This window comes from Phyllostomus hastatus, unplaced genomic scaffold (assembly GCF_019186645.2).
Source record: "Phyllostomus hastatus isolate PE091 unplaced genomic scaffold, TTU_PhHast_1.1 phas_contig_312, whole genome shotgun sequence".
Lineage (NCBI taxonomy): Eukaryota > Metazoa > Chordata > Mammalia > Chiroptera > Phyllostomidae > Phyllostomus > Phyllostomus hastatus.
This window is the reverse complement of record NW_025333849.1, coordinates 4,129,787-4,152,394: the sequence shown is the minus strand read 5'-3', so window position 1 is coordinate 4,152,394 and position 22,608 is coordinate 4,129,787. Positions and strand designations below refer to the sequence as shown.

At 38.6% G+C, this 22,608-nt stretch overlaps 1 protein-coding gene across 2 annotated transcripts in view; it reads right to left on the bottom strand.

Moving 5' to 3' along the window:
• The window catches only part of FAM240B (family with sequence similarity 240 member B), a 40,974-nt gene extending 18,871 nt beyond the window's left edge, over positions 1 to 22,103 (bottom strand). Inside the window, exon 1 of one of the 2 annotated variants that reach the window (XM_045839836.1) lies at positions 21,854 to 22,103. The gene's annotated coding sequence lies outside the window, so the exon portion shown is untranslated. The remainder of the gene's footprint in view (positions 1 to 21,853) is intronic. The other variant, XM_045839837.1, reaches the window with a different exon arrangement.
• Between the last annotated feature and the right edge of the window lie 505 nt (positions 22,104 to 22,608).

The following is a 22,608-nucleotide window of genomic DNA, read 5'->3' as shown; positions in this document are numbered from 1 at the left end:
TTTTCTTGATCCTTCTAGGTGTTTTTTTCTTCCTTGTCCTCCAGCTCACTGATTTAATCCTCTGCTTCATCTAGCCTGATTTTGAGTCCTTCTACTGTGTTCTTCAATTCAGACATTGTATTCTTCATTTCCTCTTGGCTCTTGTTGATAGTATCTATTTCCTTTTTCATGTTGATACAGTTTATAAGGAACCATTCCATGTGGTGTGTGGAATATAGCCCATCCCCCACTTGGAAAAGCCAGTGCAGATTGAGGTCTGGCACACAGGACCCACACCCATGGATAGGTTTTCCCATCGGGAATCAGGTCTGCACTGTACCTAGGCTGCTATGAGACTTGTTTTTGCTAAAACTCCCTCACCCTGAGTTAAGGCTTCAGATGTTTAATGTATATCTCCGAAGCAACTCTCTAAAGTCTGTATGAAGCCTCTCAAGGATGAAATGTAACTAAATCAGTCATTTTTATCGTTCCCTTGCATTTGAAATATTTTTTTTCTTTTTTGTTATTTGTAAGAAGTAATCACTTAAAGTAAACCTAAGGATAATGAATGAAAACCTTCTTTGATGTAATGCAGCTGGAAAGCAATAAAAGCCTGTCCAGGGAAGGGTGAAGGAACTCTCCTCTTGAGAGAGTGGCCAAGGCGCTCTCTCTCTCTCAAAGAGTGGCTGTGCCATCGCTTTTTCTCCACAGAACATCTGTAGTCTGTGTGAATTTGTTCACCGCATCCACAACACACAGACCCCACAGGCCGGAGTCTGCATCAATTCTTTACAGTGAGTTCATCACAGTTTCCCTGTAGTTTTTGGTAATTCTCATTGAACTCATTGAGCTTCCTTATAACCATTGCTTTGAACTCAATATCTGATAGTTGACTTGCCTATATTTCATTTAGCATTCTTTCTGAGGCTTCTTTCCTTTCATTTGGGGATTATTTCTTTGTCTACCCATTGTTTGTGAGACTCTTTTTGTTAGCCTCTGCTTCTTAAATTGATCTGTTCTGATTCTCTGGGTTTGTGGTGTAAACTCCTATGGTAGGAGACCTGTGAAATTCAGTGGTGCAGTCTCCTTGATTTCCTGAACTTGCTGCTCTTGGGCTGTAATTTATGTTGGCTCTCTGGATGTCTTTGGGTTTTAATTTTGGTTGGGTCTTTCTTTGGTGGGTCCTTCCCTCCAGCTGGTTGACTAAGGGTCCCTCTACAAACCACATCTTTTTGCTGTTGTGCTCGTGTGGACAGGTTTTGTTGAAGCTGGTCCTTCTGTCTTCTGAGGTATGAGGCTTTTCTCTCACTATTGTTCAGTTGTTTGATCTGGGTAATTTCTCCACCATTCATGTGTAATTCCAGATTGGTCCTGGGTGGAAGTTAGTGTGGTTTCCACTCACTCCTCTGCCATCTTCCTTTATTATCTGTTGGTTGTTCCCTTGTTGGTGGGTTCTCTCTTTCAGCAGGTATATTAGTGTTCACAAGTAGCTCCCACCTACTCTTGTATGTGATCAGTTGGAGGGGAAAGGCAAAATAGATTAAGACAGAGGGAGTGTATTCTATGGGATTTAAAGTCCCAACACATAGAGAAGAGATAGGTGATCCTTTGGATAAGTATAGCATTAACCATGATATTTCACTCAACTAGACACTTTTTATAAAAGGTGGAAAAGAGATAAGACTCTTGTTGGAGGGGGGAAGGATTGTGAGCTGAATCCAGAAAAGAGAGATTGTGGGAGGTCAGATTATGAGATATAGTGAGAGTAAATGATAGAAAGTAGGCATAGTGTGTGAGAGAATAGAGTTAACCACAACAGTGATACAGCTCTGGAAGATAGTGAAATGGGCCAAGATCCGGGAGGGGTGCTGTGTAGTATTTACAATTGTATAGAACAACAATTATTTGCAATAATACTGGAACAACAATCATATGACAGAAACTATATGATCTGGACTTCCAGCAAGATGGAGGCATAGGTGGAAACCGTACCTCCATGCACAACCAAGATTAGAACAACAACAATTTAGAGGCAGAATGACACCCAGAACTGATAGAGAATTCATCTGAATGGAAGTCAGATAGCCAAGAAGTTGAAGTACACCTGTTCCTCCAGACTGGCAGGAGGGGCAGAGAGGAGCAGCCGGGCATGGGTTGCAGCACAGGTCGCGGCATGGAGAGCAGAGAGCAGTGGGCGCATAAGGCAACTGGGAGCGTGTAAGGCAACTGGGGCGCGCATGATCGCAGCGGGTTGACCCTGAGTACTCGAGCGGCAGCTGGTAGACCCAGTGAGGCAGCAATTGTGGACCGGGACAGAGCATGCAGCCCAGGATCCCAGGGAAGGGATTGTGGTCCCAGGAGAGCAGAGCTACCGCCATTGTTCCATCCCACCCCCGCCCCCACATACAACGTCACAATCTAGCGACTGGGGTGCCCAGCCCCCGTGAATACCTAGGGCTCTGCCCCTAACTGTAATAGGAGTGACCAGACCAAAAGAGAGAGAGAGAGAGAGAGAGAGAGAGAGAGAGAGAGAGACATGTCTCAAACAGAAAAACAGATCAATGCCCCAGGGCTCATCCTTTTGAGCGACTAAGAGATAGCCAATCTATCAGATGCACAGTTCAAAACACTGGTGATCAGGAAGCTCACAGAATTGGTTGGTTTTGGGCACAATTTACATGAAAAAATGCAGGTTACCATAAAAGAGATGAAGGAAGATGCACGGAGAACCAATAGTGATGAGAAGGAAACTGGGGCTCAAAACAATAGAGTGGACCAGAAGGAAGAAAAAAACAACCAAACAGGAAAGAATGGAGAAATAAGAATGCAAAAAAATGAGGAGAAGCTTAGGAATCTCCAGGACATCTTTAAATGTTCCAACATCCGAATTATAGGGGTACCAGAAGGGGAAGACGAAAAGGAACAGATTGACCATGTATTTGAACAAATAATAAAGGAGAATTTCCCCATTCTGGCAAAGGAAATAGACTTCCAGGAAATCCAGGAAGCTCAGAGAGCCCCAAAGAAGTTGGACCCAAGAAGGAAAACACCAAGGCACATCATAATTACATTAGCCAAGGTAAAAATGAAGGAGAGAATCCTAGAAGCAGCAAGAGATAAGGGGACAGTCACCTACAAAGTAGTTCCCATCAGACTGTCAGCTGATTTCTCAAAATAGATCTTGCAGGCAAGAAGGGGCTGGAAAGAAGTATTCCAAGTCATGAAAGACAAGGACCTATATCCCAGATTACTCTATCCAGCAAAGCTTGCATTTAGAATGGAAAGGCAGATAAAGTGCTTCTCAGATAAGGTCAAGTTAAAGGAGTTCATCATCACCAAGCCCTTATTATATAAAATGTTAAAGGGACTTATCTAAGAAAAGAAGATAAAGAAAAAACTTTATAGTAAAATGACAGCAAACTCACAATTATGAACAACCACACCTAAAGCAAAGCCAAAAGAAACTAAGCAAACAACTAGAACAGGAACAGAACCACAGAAATGGAGATCACATGGAGGGTTAGCAACAGGGGAGTGGGAGGAGGAGAGAAGGGAAGAAGGTACAGAGAATAAATAGCATAGATTATAGGTTGAAAATAGATAGGGGGAGGGTAAGAATAGTATGGGAAATGTAGAAGCTAAAGAACTTATAAGTATGACATATGGACATGACTAAAGGGGGGGTATGGGTGGGAAAGGGTGTACAGGGTGGAGGGGAGTGAAGGGGGAAAATGGGGCAACTGTAATAGCATAATCAATAAAATATATTTTTAAAAAACCTATATGATCTGAATAAGAAGAACAGGAAGTACACAACCTAGAGTAGTGTGTTATTAGAACACAAGTGAAGTGAAAGGAGGAACATTAAAATACACCATGAAAGAGAGAACAAGGAAAACCAGTCAAACAATGCAATTAAACACACAAATAAAATGAAGAAAACTAAACAGAAAAAATGAAATAAAAAATACTAATAAAATAAAAGAAGTAAAAATGAAAAAATAATAATACAAGTAAACAATAACATGCAAGTTCTCTGAAATAACAAAGTGAAATTTGTCTCAGTTTCTCAGTTGTTGGGGTTGGCCTTGTGATCCCCCTTTGGATCTATCTCTGGACCTTTCACAGCTCCAGGTCTTATTGTCTCACTTGGGGAGAAAACGAAAGAAAGAAAAAAGCTTCCTGCTGACTTTAAACCCACCAAGCAAGTTCTGCTGGTCTTCCTGAATGCCGCATGCTAAGAGGGGTTGAGCTTCATTTTTCTCCCTTCCTATGGCTTTGCAAGGATGGGGGCCGGGTCTGGGCCACAATCTTCACAGTTGCCCAGTGTCCAGCCCAGGTCCTCCATGCTCTGCTGGCCACCACTGCCCATCTGTGCCAGGCTGGCACCTTCAATCCACCAGTTGTGCTATCCTTGAGGTGCTCTAATTAAAGGCAACTCACACACCACCTTCTCCCTCTTTGCCGTCCTAGGTGTGAGGCACTCTCAAAGTCTCTTCAGAATAGTTCAGCACCCTCACTGAGTTAAAGCTTTCTGGGGGACTGCTAACTCCCTGAGCTCTGTTTCTCTCCTCTGCTGGAGGCACCTCTTCCTTCCTCTTAGGGAGCTAGCCATGCTGTGTGGGGGCAGGGGCATGGCCATGGTTGTGACAGCAGCAGGGGTGGCCACTATGGTAGAGTTACCTAAACAATGACCAAGAGCCTCATTTTTAAATGAAATCCTCCTGTTTAAGCTTGCCTTTCTTAACAAGCGCCAGGCCTCTCACACAGTTAAACTTTCCAATGAGACTGGAGACTCTCCGGGTCAGGGTCCATCATGGCCCAACTCTTCTGCCTTTTCCAGGTGTCACTGGGCTCCCCAATTTCTTTGATAATGACCCAGCCAGCATCCACAGTCCCAGCGGGTGAACACCACCCCTGTGTGTCTCCCACTTCCTCTTTATTCCCACCAGTGACTTCAAGCATGCACGCCCATCCTGGTGGTGCTCTGTCCTCCCTATTTGGCAGGGGAGGGAGCTGTTGATTTGACTCTAATCCAAGGATCTTGAGGCACACACTGGGCCTGGCGCTGCAGCAGCCCTGGTCCCTGTGCTGTTCCCAAGGAACTTACTGTCCCGATGGAATCTCCTTACCATCTGTTTTTCAATGCTCTCTACAATTTTGGCCCCCATCCTTCATTTATGCTGGGATTCCATTGGCTGTTCACTCTGTTCCTTAAAAGATCAGCTAGGTGTTCCACCTGTGCGCAGGGATTATTTGACATATTTTTTATGTTTGTATGAAAGTCATGATTTTAACTTTGTTGAAAAAATTATCCTTTAACAGTTACTTCATAGTTGCATGTGTGTGTAAAATGCATGGTGTATGCAAATAGCAATTAAGCACTCAACAAATGTTATACTCTTTCCACCCTTCCTTAATGAACAACAATGACCTCTAGGGTTTATTGGGCACACAGTGTGAAATAGGCATTTTATCCTCATCACAACTCAGAGATGGGTAATTTCACACTCACTGGTGTGATGAGAAAACTGAAAGAATTTGCACATTGCCTCATAATTGAACATGAAAGAGTGGGAATTTGAACCTATATCTGTCCATCTTCACTTCTTTCCTCTGTAAATCCTCATCAGGTTTGAAAATGCTCACACCCCAAACAAGCTTATTTGGCATGCATGTGTGTATCCCAGGAAAGCACACATTTTTAATACTCAAAAATGTTTACTTTTTACTCAAACACTGACCACTTCCCAAATCTTAGTGGCTCTGGCAGGCAGGTAGACACAAAGGACTGCAAAACAGATCCCTCTCTGCCTGTTGATGAATGCCTACTCAGAGAAGAGTTTCAGCCCTGTCTGGAAATTGGAAAGGACCTGGATGTTCACTTCTCCACTACAAAGTCTCAGTGATTCCATTAAACTGGGATTTCCAAGGGCAGCCACAGGATCAGGTGAGAAAGGATTTGAGAAAAGAATGTAAATAACACTTCTTTATTATTCTGTAATTATCACACTTAATAGTAATTCTATATTATAGAGTTACAATGTTTTGTAATATAGAATAATATATAATATAATATGGAACATATGATTTATAATATAGAATGATTTATAATATAGAATAACATAGACTATTTTATTTATATTATATTTATAATAACAGATTGGCACCTGCATTAGAGAGGGGCAAGACCTTCCCATCTGGAGAGATATGTAAATGCTCTGAATAAGAAGAGACTTCATTTCCTAGAACTGAAAGCAGCTTTAAGTATTCTATAAAGATTAAAAAAAACACTTTTGGATTGAGCAAGAAGGAAAAAAATTTCATGGACATGAACAACAGTATGTTGATTGCAGGTGGGAGGGGATAAAAGAGGACTAAATGTCAATAGAAAAAGTACAATAAAAATTTTTAAAAATAAAATAAAATCACTTTTATAAGATTTTATTTATTCGTTTTAGAGAAAGGAAGGGAGGGAGAGAGGGAGAGAAACATGAGTGTGGTTTCCTCTCATGCACCCCCTGCTGGGGACCAGGTCTGCAACCCAGGAATGTGCCCTGACTGGGAATCGAACCAGTGACCCTTTGGTTCGCAGGCCAGTACTCAATCCACTGAGCCACACAAGCCAGTGCAAAATAAAATAATTTTAAAAGTTAAAAAAACACTTCTCTTATTTTTCCTCCTAGACCCATCTTCTATTAATCTGGCCATTACTATAACCAGGAGCATGGGAAAGGGCACTTGTTGGTTTGGGCAGGGTGAGAATGCCAGCAGATGGGTGCATGGGAAGAAGGGAGAGAGAATGTCCCAGTCTGCCAGGGGTTCCATGGGCAATTCTTACTTACTGTCACACACAGATGCATGAGAGCCATTGCTCTTTCATTTTTCCCATAAAGAAGTTGATTTTTTAAAGTGAAATATATTTGAAATATATGTTATGTAAATTTAAGGTGTGCAACATGTTGATTTGACAAAATTATACATTATAATATGATTGCCACTGTAGTGATAGTGGCAATCTCTATCACATCACATAATTATAATTTTTTTGTTGTGGGAACAATTAAGATCTAGTCTCTTAGCAAGTTTGATGATTATAATACAGTATTGTCGACCTTTGCTATACTAGGCATTAAATTTCCAGGAACTATTGTCTCTCCTATTTCCCCATCCCCTAGCCCTGAAAACCACCATTTTACTCTCTGTTTTTGCAGTTTCCACCTTTTTAAAATTCCCCCTCTATGTGATATCATGCAGTATTTGTCTTTCCCTGTCTGACATTCAGTGTAAAGTCTTCAAATTCCATCCATGTTGTGGCAAAGGGCAGGATTTTCTTCTTTCTCATGACTTAATACACACACACACACACACACACACACGATCTCACATCTTGTGTGGACAGATATATATACATTACATCTTCTTTACCCACACATCACTCATTATAAGGAAAATGTAAATCAAAACTACAATGAGGTATCACCTCACACCTGTTAGAATAGCTATTATCCAAAAGACAAGAAATAAAAAATGGAGAATATGAAGAAAAGGGGACACTTGTGCACTATGTTAGGAATGTAAATTGGTGCAGCTACTGTGGAAAACAGTGTGGAGGTTCCTCAAAAAATTAAAATAGAATTATTATACGATCTAGCAGTTCCACTTCTGGGTATATACACAAAGAAAATAAAAGAGTGTTGAAGTGATATCTGCATTCCCATGTTACAATTTCAATTGCATTATTTATAATAGCTAAGATATGAAAAAAACTTAAGTGTTTATTAATGAAAAAAATGGAAAAGAAAATTGATTTTTGATATGTGAATTGAACTTGATATCATATAGCTTGAGAGCAGCACAGCTATCAGAATCCAGAACCAATATGGTCCCCACCACACACACCCATGGCCTTGGTAAGGAGGAAGTTCAACTTTGCTGACCTCTCCTCCTTGGAGGTGCCCAGAGGTCCTCTTTCCTTTGGCTGATGGACACTGAGGATTTTGTGATTCAGGGTAGAATCTCTTGAGAGAATCCAGGTCTTATTTTGGTTTTTAATAATGTTTTCTAAATTTTTTAAAAATTATTGTTGTTCAAGTACAGTTGTCTCCATTTTCACCCCACCACACCCCCCAATTCCACCTATCCCTGCCTCCCACTCTTGAACCTACCCCGTTTGGCTTTGTCCATATGTCCTTTATACATGTTTTTTGATGGGCCTTCCTCTATTTTTCCCCATTAACCCTCTCCCCCTCCTTTCTGGTTACTGTCAATTTGTCCTTTTTTTTTAAATTTTTTTTTAAAGATTTTATTTATTTATTTTTAGGGAGGGAAGGGAGGTGGGGAGAAGGAGAGAGAGAGAGAGAGAGAGAGAAACATCAATGTGCGGTCCTGGGGGTTATGGCCTGCAACCCAGGAATGTACCCTAGCTGGGAATCGAACCTGGGACACTTTGGTTCCCAGCCCATGTTCAATCCAATGAGCTATGCCAGCCAGGGCAATTTGTTCTTTATTTAAATGTTTCTGAATATATTTTGCTTACTTTTTTGTTTGGTTGATTAGGTTCCACTTACAGGTTTTTAATATCTTGAAGCATAGTTATTCTTCATTAAATTAAATTAAATTAAATTAAATTAAATTAAATTAAATTAAATTAAATGATTTTCCAAGTTAATTTTCTCATAAAAAAGCTGGCCTAGAAATGACAATGTCCCTTTTGGAGTATGTCAGACACTTGGGAAAGTCTGACTTCAGTTGGAGTGGGAGTGATTTTGTACTTTCTGGGTAAGGGAAATGGTCAAATTTGGCTATCTTCTGTAGTCTTGTCACCTGCTCCCTCACAGGTACTCTCTGAACTTCTGTTTGAGCTCTGAGTAGGGAATGGGACCCACCCTTCAGCCTGACAGAAAGATACTCTACAAGTTCTAAGGGCCTAGTTCCTAGGCTAATTGTCTTTCCTAGGCTAATGGAGTCAGTACATAGAATTCTAATCAATTCTAAGACACAATATTGAAAGAGTGGTTAACAACTGTGTATATCAGATTTTATATTTTATTTATAGAACTAGAGTATAGGATGAGTGCCTCTCTGTAGCAATTAGGTTTCGCATGGATTTAGTTCAAGCTGCAGGGTTATCTAAGGCCACTCATTTTCCTGATGTTACCTCTGTCTATATAAATGCTTTGAACTGGGAGGAAGGTATTAATGCAGAACCTGCAATATAACTAGAAAAAAGATAATACATGATTTATTAACACATTCCTTTATTACAAAATGCTCCTAAAAACTTCAAGTTCATATTAGGTATTTGGCACTCAGAGAAATAGTTTGGTTAAATAGGTACTCACTGGAATTTTTATTTTTTTGAAATTTAGTTTTAACATTTTCTTCTAAAGAGCTTTTTATTTTTATTTTTTTAAAAAGAGGCTTATTCAGGAACACAGATGGTTCATATCATCACATCATCACATTTCACATTTCACATCCACCCCATTTGGTAAAACGGTGTGGTTTGGACATGGAAGGAGATCCTGTATTTGCCTAATTATGAACTAGGTTAAAGAAATAGCTGAAGGAAGAGTGATGTTCAAATGAAATCAGGGTGAACCCAAGGGAATCTAGGTAGCAGGTTTTGAAGAATTTGATGCATTCTGGCTCTGTTTCTTGTTTTCTTCGGGTCAGGAAGCAGTTCTGAGGCTTTTTTTTTTTTTTCAACAAGGAGCTTGAGTGTGGTGGCTGTGGACTTTGTGAGGATTTAAGGAAGTATCAATAACTCAGATGCCCTCAGGGTCCAACCTCAGGGGCCAACCAGGTATCAGTCACAAAACAGTGAGGCTACTAGACCTGAGCAACAGGGAACAATGGGCACCTCAGTCATCTGCAGATCACACTCTCTGCTTCAAGACATCCCATTCAAGAAAGGGTCAAACATTGTGCTGGCTGAAAGGAAGATGGCTTTCAGCTAGTTGCAGTCTGAGGGCATCCTGGTTGCATCTATTAAAGGATGCATTCTCTATCTACAGATTTGGTCTTCTGTCCTATTCCTTAGCTTTTCTCTAAAACCTCTCCTGGTGCTCTCCCGGCAGAGCACCCTGAACAATGTCACTTTCTATCTGCCTCCCTCTGTGCTGCTTAGTCTCTCTGAACAGCCGCTTTTTTGCCTCTGTACAGAAGCATGTGAAACACCCCCCTTTCCCCGCCCATCCTACATTGGCCAGACTCACTCATGTTGTCATCCCAGCAGCAACTGGAGTTGGAATTCTACACCGAAACTCACCTCACCCCCTAGGGGACATGTAAATGTAGCTGTCCTGCCTGCCAAGCACAACTGCAGTCCCACCTCACTCACCAACCTGGAAGCTGTGCCCTAATAACCAGGATGGCCAGGGAGCTGAGTAAGATGACATGATTGTTACCACTATTGTGACTTTGGTCAATAAACTCTTCCTGTGCTCCGAGCTCAAGTTTTATTATCTATGAAGTGAAGATTAAATGTGGTAGTATAGAGGAAAATGCCCAATACACTTCCATTCATTCCCTAAATGTTCATCCATAAATACAGCAAATGCTTGCTCTCTGGAGCTCATAGTCTGTTGTGCCCTCCCTTACCAGAGAATCACCACTTAAGTTCTCCCTGTCTTTAGTTTATACATGATATTAAATGCTTTGTTCCTTATTGACTCAGTTCATATTTAAGGTTTATTTATCTCTGTTGTTAGGTTGACAAGACTATAAAGCCTTAAATCTCAGGGATAAGATGCTTCTTTTCTTGTCCAAATTCCAGTGTTGGACAGTATACAGAGAAACCTTTAGCAAAAGCTCTTGGTGATGAGTTTCACCCTTACATCATTTAGGATTTATATTTGAGGATCATTGTGTTCATATCTAGAAACACATTCACTGAGTGATGCCCAACGTCTTTAAGAAGTGATTATCTTACTAAAGTTAACAGTTGCCACTCTGCTAAAGCTTGAACTCAATCCCCCCATGTTATTTCACAATCTAACCACTTATTTTGCTGGAAACTGCTGGGAAACATGAACTTCAGCATCTAACATCATGACAACTTGTAAGAACTTCTACAAGAGGATATGCCTTCTGATTTAGACAGGTTATACCATCCTCTTTCCCTTTTGTTTTTTACTTGTTTTCCATTTGTTGCTGCTTTTACTGTGCTCATTGTCAGCAGCATGGTAGTAGCTGGGATCATCTGACTTTTACCCTCAAGAAACAAAATTGATAGCACTTTTAGAAAAATATCAAAATAAAGCAAGGAGCAGGAAATAAAAGGTGTCTAGTTTTCCCTAGGGGTATTGACTGTTACTCTGTATTTGCATGTGCTTCAGGCAGAGAAAATCATCTGCATGCTACATCCAACATTGCCCTGATTGAGAGCAACAAGGTTCTCAATTATTTTCCCAAATCATTCTTTTAGGGAGAAGAAAGGAAAATCACTGTGATCTCCTGTGAGACCCATCGGTAGTGCTTTCCTAGTCACAGAAATAAGAAATTCTACAGAATATGCAGATGTGTAAACCTATCAGGTACCTGAAACCTCCAGAATCACTTAAAGATCTTTAAAATCAAATCTTATTTTTTACTGAGGAGATTTTCAAAATTAGGTGTCTCCATTCTATTCTTATGCAACTCTTCTAAATAAACCCATTTAGATTTTTACATTTATTTCTTCTAAATTTCAGTTTACTAATTTCATCCCATGGTGTATGCAGATTGGAAGGAAACAGACTTCTCAGGTGATCTTGTGTGCTTTTGTTGCCATTTTATTTTCTTCTAATTCTGACATTTTCTAAGAATATAGAATAACTTTTTATTGACATTCAGGTAGTTTTGGTTTCCTTTACCCTCAATGGCTCAAAACTCATAAGCAGCAAGTTTAAATAACTATAGTGGATAGAAGTTCCCATGAATGAGTCATTCTGGATATCTTCATAACACTTAAGAATAGTATCTGCTTCCCCCCTTTAAAATATTTATCAGGTTCACTGTACTTATTTTTTTTGTTTCTCCAATTTTAATAAAAACATGGGTACAGAGAAATGTTTCTCTTCTTTAAGATAGACAATAGGGTAAAATGCATTGATATTAGCAACTGATTCCTTGTCCTGAGGTGACACCAAGGGGTGAAAGTGAGTTCAGATATGAAGCAGAACTGTTTTCACTATGGGGCCAGATAAAACCTTCTGGCATGCCTTCACCTGCTGGCTGATGGGCTGCTGGTCTGTGATGTCTGCTTTATTTTTATGCTCTTTATTGAGTACATACTTAATGTCTGCATTCTTCAAAGTGCTTTAGAATTCACATTCATTTCTCACAACGCTACTGTTCTCCACAGTTGGCAAAGGAGGTACAGAAAGGCAAGCCATTGCCCAAGGTCATTTCATTGAAGGTGATGGAGTTAAGAGTTCAAACCCTGCCCAACACCAAAAAACCTGTGCTTACTAGTGTCATACAATGGCCAACCAGCAAAAAGATGTCACTCATGGAAAGAGAAGAGTAGCTCAAGAAGCATACCTCCTGGTTAAATTTGTTCTGAGCAATGTGAAAATCATTAATTCTTTATCAAAGCTAAACTAAATTAACTTTTTTTCAAGATTATTCTGTGCTTATTACATTAAGACAAACTTCCTTTTCCCCTCTTTAATACCTTTTGTCAGAGGTGTACACTATGATCAGTTTTACGTATATCATGATAAAGACACACACAAACATAATGCACATAAGGCACTGACTCCTCCTACACCAGCACTATGTAAAATGTACCCTCCTCACCATCCTATACAAATGCCCATTTCATCACTGGCAATTCTGCCTCTGCAGATGCCTGGGGACATGGCTATCACTTCATTTTTTTCTCAGGTGGTCTTCGTCACCTGCAATAAAAATACCTTAAGGAATAATGTTCTTAGGTCCAGTTGCTAATATGACTACAACTTTTGGTGGGTTTTGATAGGTTTCTCCCCCTCAAGGGCCCCACTAGACAGAGATTAAAATGTTTTTTTAAGTATTTGCATTTTAAAAAAATGTATTGTTGTTCTATTACAGTTGTCCCCATTTCTCCCCCCCCAACCATTACTCTATTCTGCCCCACCTACCCCCTACCTCCCACATTGAATCCTCCCCACCCTCCACTGTTGTGTTTGTCCTTGGGTCCTTTATACATGTTTCTTGACCCTCCACTTCCTCTTCTTTCTCCTGTTATTCCTCTCCCCCTCTCTGGTTACTGTCAGTTATTTATTTCCATGTTTCTGGTTCTATTTTGTTCATTTGTTTGTTTTGTTGATTAGGTTCTACTTGTAGGTCAGATCATATATCTCCTTCACAGATGGAAGTAGAAACATTATGTGAAAGTGCTTCTCAGTTTAGCACCTTTTTAGAAAACATTTTCTTTTTAATCTCTCCTCCAAAATTCAGTCACACTAGTTCAGTTTAAGTCTTGAGTCCCTGTCTACAGTTTTACCTCCAACTAATATGCTTCAAAGCCATCTCAGATTTTGCCACAATTTGATATTTCTGTGTTAAGAAAAGGCACAGGGACAGTAAAAGGGCATTTGGGGCAGTAAGGTGGCCTTGGAAAACTTCTATATCATTTCTAAAGCTTACATTTATCATATTAAAAATGAATTTTTCTGTGAGTTAAATAAGATTAACATCTGAAGTGTTTAACATAATCTCTGGCTCATCATCATCATCATCACCACCATCATCATCTATATTCATAGCAACCTGTATTGAGTGCAGTCTTAAATATTAGCTCATTTAATTCTCCACATATTGTTAGTTTTTATCATTCCTGTATTTGTGGATGAGGGAGTGAAACTGTGAACTTAAAAGTGAATGTCCCTTAATTTCCAAGGTAACACTGGAGAGAGCCAGGAATCTAGTCCAGACCTCATGACTTCACATGGTCTGTTCACTCATCTGGTGCTGACAAGACATCTAAGTAACAGTGAACAACAAATCTTTTTTTGCACTTGTCAATGAGATCTTGAGAATTATCTCACTTAGTGATATCAATACATCTGGGAAGTAGGGCTTATTATTTCCTCAGTTACCAGACAAGAAGCCAGGCTTAGAAAATTTAAATTCTTGTCAAAATCACAGAACCAGTAAATGCTGGTGCTGAGCGCTGAACCTACGCTGTCTGATTCCAAAGGTCCTCTCATCACCTCCCACAGTTTGAACCACTTTCTTCACTCATTTAGGTGAAAGTTTACCTACCCTAGAAAAAAATAACTAATTAGTATCTGTCACCAAAAAATATAATTACCCCAAAAGCTCTGCCAGGTCATTGCTTGGACCCACCCACATCCAACTAACACTCTCAGTCCTATGAGCTTGGTCTATGGGACTTGCTCACTAGATTGGTCAACAAGCACCCTTGTAGAGGAGAGGAGCTCTGGATACCGAGCTGGGGATGAGGATCAGTAATACTAGAAATATCAATCTAGTTACTTGAATGGCTCAAAAATTAAATTTCAGAATGCTTTACAGGTCAATATTGAATCAATGTACAAATTGAAATATGGACAATAACAGTATTATATCTACATTAAACTTCCTAAAGTTGATGACTACGCTGTGATAATGGAAGAGAATGATTGTGTTCATAGGACATTCACAATGAAGTATGTTGAGGTGAAGGCTCATGATGAGTCAGCTTGTTTTCAAATGGTTCATAAAAATACGTAGGTGATACGTGTATTTGCGTGAACAGTATATGAGAAATTTTTATTCTTGTACTGTTTCATAATCTTGAAATTTTTAACACACAAAATAAAAATTACTTTTCTCTCTTTTCAAGAGAAAAATTGCCATTTACCTTGTTTCTTTCACATTTATTCCACCCACCCCCATCCTCTTATGCAGTCTACAAACCGCTATAAATAAACCTTGGATACTCTCTATGTTTTAAAATTCTTTGTAGTGAGCATTTTGCAATGCTAACAGTAAGAAAAGCTTAAGAAGCCCTGGCTGGCATAGCTCAGTGGATTGAGCACGAGCTACAAACCAAAGGGTCGCAGGTTCGATTCCCAGTCAGGGTACATGCCTGGGTTGCAGGCCATGACCCCCAGCAACCACACATTGATGTTTCTCTCACTCTCTCTCTATCTCCCTCCTTCCCTCTCTAAAAATAAACAAACACAATCTTAAAAAAAAAAGCTTAAGATATAGGTGGGGGGCATTGCAAAAAGACAAAGGAACAACCTTAAAAGAATTCTTGATAGCCAAAACTGGGCAAAATGTGAGCAGCAAAATAAATAACATGATATTCGTTACAACCTAAAAAATGAACCCAAACTAATATGAATTAATTAAATGAATTCATGAAGGAGAAAGAGCAACTCTTCTTTTCAGAACCATTCTGATGAATAAATGTCAAAGAAATGAAGAAAATAGAAAATCACCATGAGAACATCACAGTAATAATTGCTTGTAGGCAAGATCCATTGATAAATAATAAATTTAGTGGATGAAATTTTAAGGAGACACAGGATATTTGCTCAGCTTCAAGAATATCCCTCCAAAACTTACTAATTACTGTTGTAGTTATAAATATGACCACAAAATGCTTGATCGCTCTCCCTGCCCCCCTTGCAGGTGGGCCTAAATTACCCTCTCTTTGCATCTGGGATGACCTGGTGACTGATGGAAAAATAATAACTTTACAGTGGAGAAACAGACACCACTTCAACCATGTACTCAAGGTTAACATCACTGGTAATAAGCAACATTGATATCACATGTCTCTTGATATGATGTGATGGATGGGCACATTGCCTCTGTGGTATACTTCCCCTAACTCCACAAACTTCAATCTATTCATTAGAAAATTGCCAAAAATTTAAATTCAAGAACATACTACAAAATACCTGATTACTACTGATCAAATGTATCGAGGTCACATGCCATATTAAACATGTAAGACAAGGACTGAAAAACTGTAGCTGGTTGAAGGGGACTAAAGAGACATGAATATATATTTAGTCCAGGATATATATATATATATATATATATATATCCTGGATTAAATCCTAGAACAGAAAAGGACACAAGTGGAAAAATTAAAGGAATATGAATGAAGTCTGCAGGTAATTTTATTGTGGCAATGTTAATTTCATATTTTTGATAAATGTCCTTGGTTATACAAGATACTAACATTAGAGAAAATTGAGTGACGGATTTACAAGTTTGTCTAAAGCTAAATAATTTCAAAATAAAAAGTAAAACAAGCCTGTATACAAGAACATCTACATCTTCCTGACACTATTGACAGTTATCAATTATGGCTCAGTCTTTCACTGAAGAATATTTTCAGTGAACATAGAGATATCCTATCTTGAAGCCAGCAGCATCATGGAGCTCAGCCTGTGTCATGGAAAGAGCCCTGCACTAGGAGTTAGGAAATCTCTACTTTCCACATGAGCAAGTACTTGAACTAAATCTCTGTTTTCTCATCTGTAAAATGAAACAATATATTCTTTCACACAGTTAAATAAGTTTTTCATTAAAAAACCTGCTATAGGAAAAGTTTAGCACCTGACACACTAAATGTTTAATAAAATTATGGGCTTTCTAATTTACAGCCAAAATATTGATACATACCAATTGAGGGCCATAGACTCAGAAGCCTGTGGGGGTCCAGGTATATTCAGAAAGCTCTGTGGCAAGTTCTGGACCACATGTCCCATTGCAAGGAAGCACTGTCACTCAACTCCAACTGATTGTCACCAGTGGAACATATGTTCAAGTTTTCCAAGAGAAGCTGGAAATTTTGATTTTTAAAAATGTTCATCTTATTTTTCAATCGTTGATAATGAATTTAAGACATCTTAAAGCACCATATGGACCATAAAAACATACCTGTTGGCCAGATTTGTCCTTTTTAGTCAGCAGTTTTTTATTTCAACATGGACTAATAGGGAAAATCTCTGAGTTCCCCATGGATCAGGTAACTTTGCCTTAGATTCCAGGAGAAACATACACTAGGACATATAGTGTTAAAATAAAACACCACAAAGCAAAAGCAATCAGAGTTTAGCTTCTTCTCTCTCCTAGGTCACTGCTAAGCATGATGGGTTTATATTAGTAACACCCAAGCTGTTTCATTTGATGTCTAGTCACCTAGTTGAGGTTGAAAGGGGGCTGAGAGACCATCCTGCCACACACAGAGGAGTGCCTAGGTCTGTGTCTTCCAACTCCATTGAAAAACAGAAAGCCTCCATGCCTAGCTGAATTGGAACCAGGAGCCAGGTCTCCATTCTCCTTGATTTCAACCACATACTGTTGTCCCTTCATCTAGATTCTAAACTACACTGGGGCAAGGATCTTACTTCATCTGATGTCCTTCACACAAGGTGTCATAGACTTGCTTGTCTAGTGAACAAAACACCTACGATTCTTTCATGCTGATACCATTCATCTAGCCAGCCAAAATGGTGCAATAAATTTTGAGTTAAAAGTGGTAACTTCTCTAGCAAACTTTATATTCAATTCCTATTAAAAACATATAAGAAATTAATATCAGAAATTTATAACAAACTTAAAAAACCCAACAACAGAAAAACAAAAATCCATTTAGAAAATGAGCAAAGGACCTGAACATACACAAAGGACCTGGACATATCCCCTTTGGACACTTCTCCAAAGAGGATATATGGATGGCCCATAGACATACACAAAAATTCTCAACAGTTACTAGCCATCAGAGAGATGCAAATTAAAAACACAATGAAATATCACCTCCCAGTGGTCAGAATGGCCATCATTAATAAATCAACAAATAACAAGTGCTGGCGAGGATGCAGAGAAAAGGGAATCCTAGTGCACTGTTGGAGGGAATGCAGGCTGTTGTAGTAACTGTGGAAAGCAGTATGGAGTTACCTCAAAAAATTAAAAATGGAACTGCCTTATGACCCAGTGATTCCACTTCTGGGAATTTATCTGAAGAAACCTGAAACACTAGTTCAAAATAATATATGCACCTCTATGTTTATTGCAATGTTATATATAATAGCCAAGATTTGGAAGCAGCTTGTGTCCATCAGTAGATAAGTGAATAAAAAGTGGTAGTACATTTGCACAAATGGAATACTACTAAGCCATAAAAAACATCTTACCCTTTGGGAAAGCATGAATGGGCTGGAGAGTATGATGCTAACTGAAGTAAGCCAGTCAGAGAAAGACCAACACCATATGATTTAACTCATACGTGGAATCTAATGAACAAACTGAACTAACAAGCCATAGGGATAGACTCATAGAGAGCAGGCTGACAGCTGTCATGGTGGGGCTGGGAGGTGGAGGGATTGAACAAATAAAAAGAGAAAAAACTCATGGACATAAAAGATACTGTGGTGATTGCTAGAGGGAGGTGGGGTGGAAGGAAGTGGAGGAGTGTATAAGGTGTATAAACGGTGATGAACAGAGACTTGACTTTGGTTGGTGAGCACACTATATAGTGTACAGATGATGTTTTGTAGAACTGTGCACCTAAAACGTGCATAATTTTGTTAACCAGTCTTACCTGAATAAATTCAATAAAAAGGAAAAAAATTAAAATGTGTGAAAGGTAATTTGGCTGGTTAAAATAAAAAATTTGGCTAAAATATTGTTTTGCTCCTGCCCCCGGAACTCCAAACTTCTAGCCCATTGGCTGTTTGACATTCACTAATCAATGTTATTTTTTCTAAACAGAAATGAGCTGTATATTCCTTTTAAAACAGTTGGCACAAGCCATAGTCTGATTGTTCCAAAATAATTGTTTCCAGAAACCTTTATTTTTTAATAATTAAATATCTGGAAGGAAGCATCCTTAATTATCTGTTTCCCTGTTGAGTGAGAATAAAATCATATAGTGGTTGTCCCACATTTCTATCCCACTCTTTATTTGAAGGTTATTTTGATTACAGTGACAAGCCAAGTTATTCCAATTAATAAAGAGTAATTCCTTAGAGACTCAAGATGTGTGAGGGCAGCTGAGTCTAAAGCACAAGTTCAGGATGACTGTTGTAGAGGGATGGGGGAGGAGTTAGCATGGCTGTCAAGGAGAGCAAACACAGTTGTCACACTTGTTGGTGGTGTTGAGGGAAATAAGACACTTGCAAGCAAGAGTAATGAAGCAGAATAGCACTCACTTTCCTTTTCCTCCCTGAGTACTGTTTTCTTATTGTTGGGATGGTTCATATATTTGGAGATACATATGAAAATTATTGCACACCATAATTTATTTAGTTGTTCTCTTTAGAAAATCCCCCAAATAATTTGGCCAATGGGCTTCAAACTTTTACACTATTAGCAAAGATACCCCTTTATTACTGTGTTTGAAAAAAATGTAAATGTAATACATGTACACAGCAAAATATCTCAGAAAGTACTGAAGGATATAAAACAAATAGTAGATTGAGCGCGGGCTGTGAACCAAAGCATTGCAGGTTCGATTCCCAGTCAGGGTACATGCCTGGGTTGCAGACCAGGTCCCCAGTGGGGGCTATGTGAGAGGCAACCACACATTGATTCTCTCTCTCTCTCTCTCCCTCCATTCCCCTCTCTAAAAATAAATAAATAAAATCTTAAAAAAATAGTAAAAGTCTTTTTCCTCCTTTCTTGTTGCAGCAAGCTACACTTCCCAAAGATATCCATTGTTAATGCTGTTTTATTTATCTTTCCCCTTTAATGAAAGCATGTGTGTGTGTGTGTGTGTGTGTGTGTGTGTGTGTGTGTATACAGGATGGGGGAAAAGCTGGTTTATAGTTGTCTTTACAGAAAATAAAGTAAATAATACAAGCATAAACAGTGTTTTGAATAATCACAACTGTAAACCTACTTTTGCCCCACCCTATGTATATGTAACATTTTTTTGCAAGTAGTACCATGCTATATATACTGTTCTGCATTCTGATTTTTTTTCACTTAAGAAAATATCTCCTTACCTGTCCACATGGTTTTTCATAGCTGCCATTTTTTATGGATATACCATAATATACTTACCCATTCTTATACTGATAGACATTTAAATTAATTCCTGTTTGGGTCTATTACAAAAAATACCAAAGTGAATCATTCACTTTGTTCATATATACAAATATATCTGTAGCACAAACTCCTAGAAGTATAATTGCAGGTCAAAGGCCATGTGCAATTAAATATTGAATGTATAATTCCACAGCACCCTCTGCAATTATGTCAGTGTTGGAATATTTATTGACTCAGAACACCCTCTACTATAATGGTACTTCCAGTCTTCACTTGGGCAGAAAGACCAGGCTGTCAATGTGTTTGACTCTTAGTGAAAAGGCACAAGCACAGCTTCTCATCTTGTACTCAGGAGACAATAACCAAACATGCCACCCCAAGACAGACCCTGATAATAGTTGACACTCAAAAATATTTGTTGAAGTAATGAATAAACAAATCATGGCAGTGATGATATATAGACAGTATGTATTTTCATCCAGTTATGCTTCAAACATAAATGCATTATTTAAACAAATAAACATTAACCTCAATTTTATCACATTCTTATGCTAATGGAAAAAGCACATAGTTTGAGGTAGGTAAGAAGAAATGCTCAAGGTCTAACAATCAATAGATACTCTAAATGACTGATTATAATTTGTTTCTCCTACTTTCTTTGAATAATATTTGTCATATAGTTATTTCAACCATAATATCATTAATCTTAAATACACGTTTAAAGGTTTTTTATGAATTTCACCCACTTTTTCAGAAAGTTTGTTTTTTAGAATTTGCCAAAGATTCTTCACTTCACTTTCCTCATCTATGAATTGAGGTGTCTGGTTTAGTAGAGGCTCATCAAAGTTCTCCCTTGCTCTAATAGGGAAATCCATCATCATTAAGTTCAAGAAAAGAGTCTGCCTTCAACATCAAAGGGGCTTTGTATTTTAGTTTTTTCACCTCCAAATGAGAATACCTGGTTGCCTTTCTCATATGTGAGGGGCAACCAGGTATTCTCATCAATATATATCAATATATATCAATAATTAGACAGGCTTTTAGCAAAAGGGGACTGTTTTTTTGATAAATAAATAGTTATATTTATCTGCATTCCCCACAGCAAAGGCATTTTTAAGATAATTAGTTTCATTTGCAGTAGCATCACTAATTTGGAAAAGTCATAATTCCAATGGCAATTCTTAAACTTACCTTACTAAACTTATACTTAAAGAGTACTAGAACTTCCTTTTAGTAAATATTAATTTATCTAAGAACATTTATTGAACCTTGACTTTATGGAAGGCTCACATACTTATGTCATCTAATAAGGGGTTAGATAATGGTCATTTTTGTAAACTAAAACAAAATTAAATTCCACAATTTGATTTCTCAAGTTCCAGGTTATTCAGTCAAGTAAAAACCCCAAATTAAAGTTTAACCTTCTTGCATCAGCTTTCAAAGGAGTCCCCATAATTCTGGCACCTGTAATGAATGTTTCCTTGGGACTAAGTTATTCATCAATCAACATGAGATATATTCTGTGTTTTATTTAATCTTAAGAGAGTCTTATTCAGTGAGATCAACACTAATTTCTTTTTTTCAAACATTTTTATTGTTGTTCAAGTACAGTTTTCTGCCTTTTCTCCTCACCCCTTACTAATTTCTGTTTTTTTCCACACTCTTTAACTTGAAATTAATGCATTATTGACACAGAAATTGGAGAGGAAAAAATTATTGGCCTATCTAAATCTATTACCAAACTGATGCAAAGTAGGCTGTTCAAAGTGAGGAGAAATGATTCTAAGTGGACAACAAAGGCACAGGAATAAGGAGTTTATCTTAGTTTCCAGCCCCAGATGTGGGCTTTTCCCACTCCTGACAACACAAATTCAACACACTGTACCTTAAAGATGAATTTGCAGGTGAACTAATATCTTGCTGAGGTGCAAAGAAGGGCAAGTCTCACAGCCCCACTCCTGACTCAGCTCTTACTTGTGAAGGCCACAGGTGCTGTCCTGAAGTCTCATTTTTGTAGCTCTTTATATATGAAGTGGAGGACTTACAGAAATCCCTTGGCCTTTCAAGGTCATTTGAACCAAATTAGTAGCAGAATCAGACAATATCTTTCCAGGGACATTGCAGCCTTCCCTTGTGGTGAGAGATGCTCTAAACATCTCTTGCTACACCACCCACCTCAGGATAGGTGACCTTTTTTTTTTTTGGCAGATCCCATGAGTGCTGTGACTTGGCCTGAAACAAGAGATATGATTTAGAACATGCACTGGATTATACATGTTCCCTGTTCATCTGACACTTGTGAAAAGCTGCTATCTTCCCTTCAATGTGCAAAGGGGACTGGAATGGTGGGACAAGTCCCTCTTGGGTGTAATATTACAGGAAGACTTTGAAAGGCATCTTGTTCTTTGGAGCTACTAATCCTTGAACAAATCTGGTGATGACATGGCATAGTGTGCTCAGTTCTCTCACAGTTGGAGCAGGAATTGACCTCTGATGAGTGGTTTCCAATAAAATGCATCCAAATGAGATCAACTTCTTGCTTTGGAGTGGCTCTTATCCTATTACCAAGGAGAACATTTTGTTCTTTGGAAAAATATTTAGAATACTCACTCCTCTGATAATAAAAATAGCTCTGGTTTT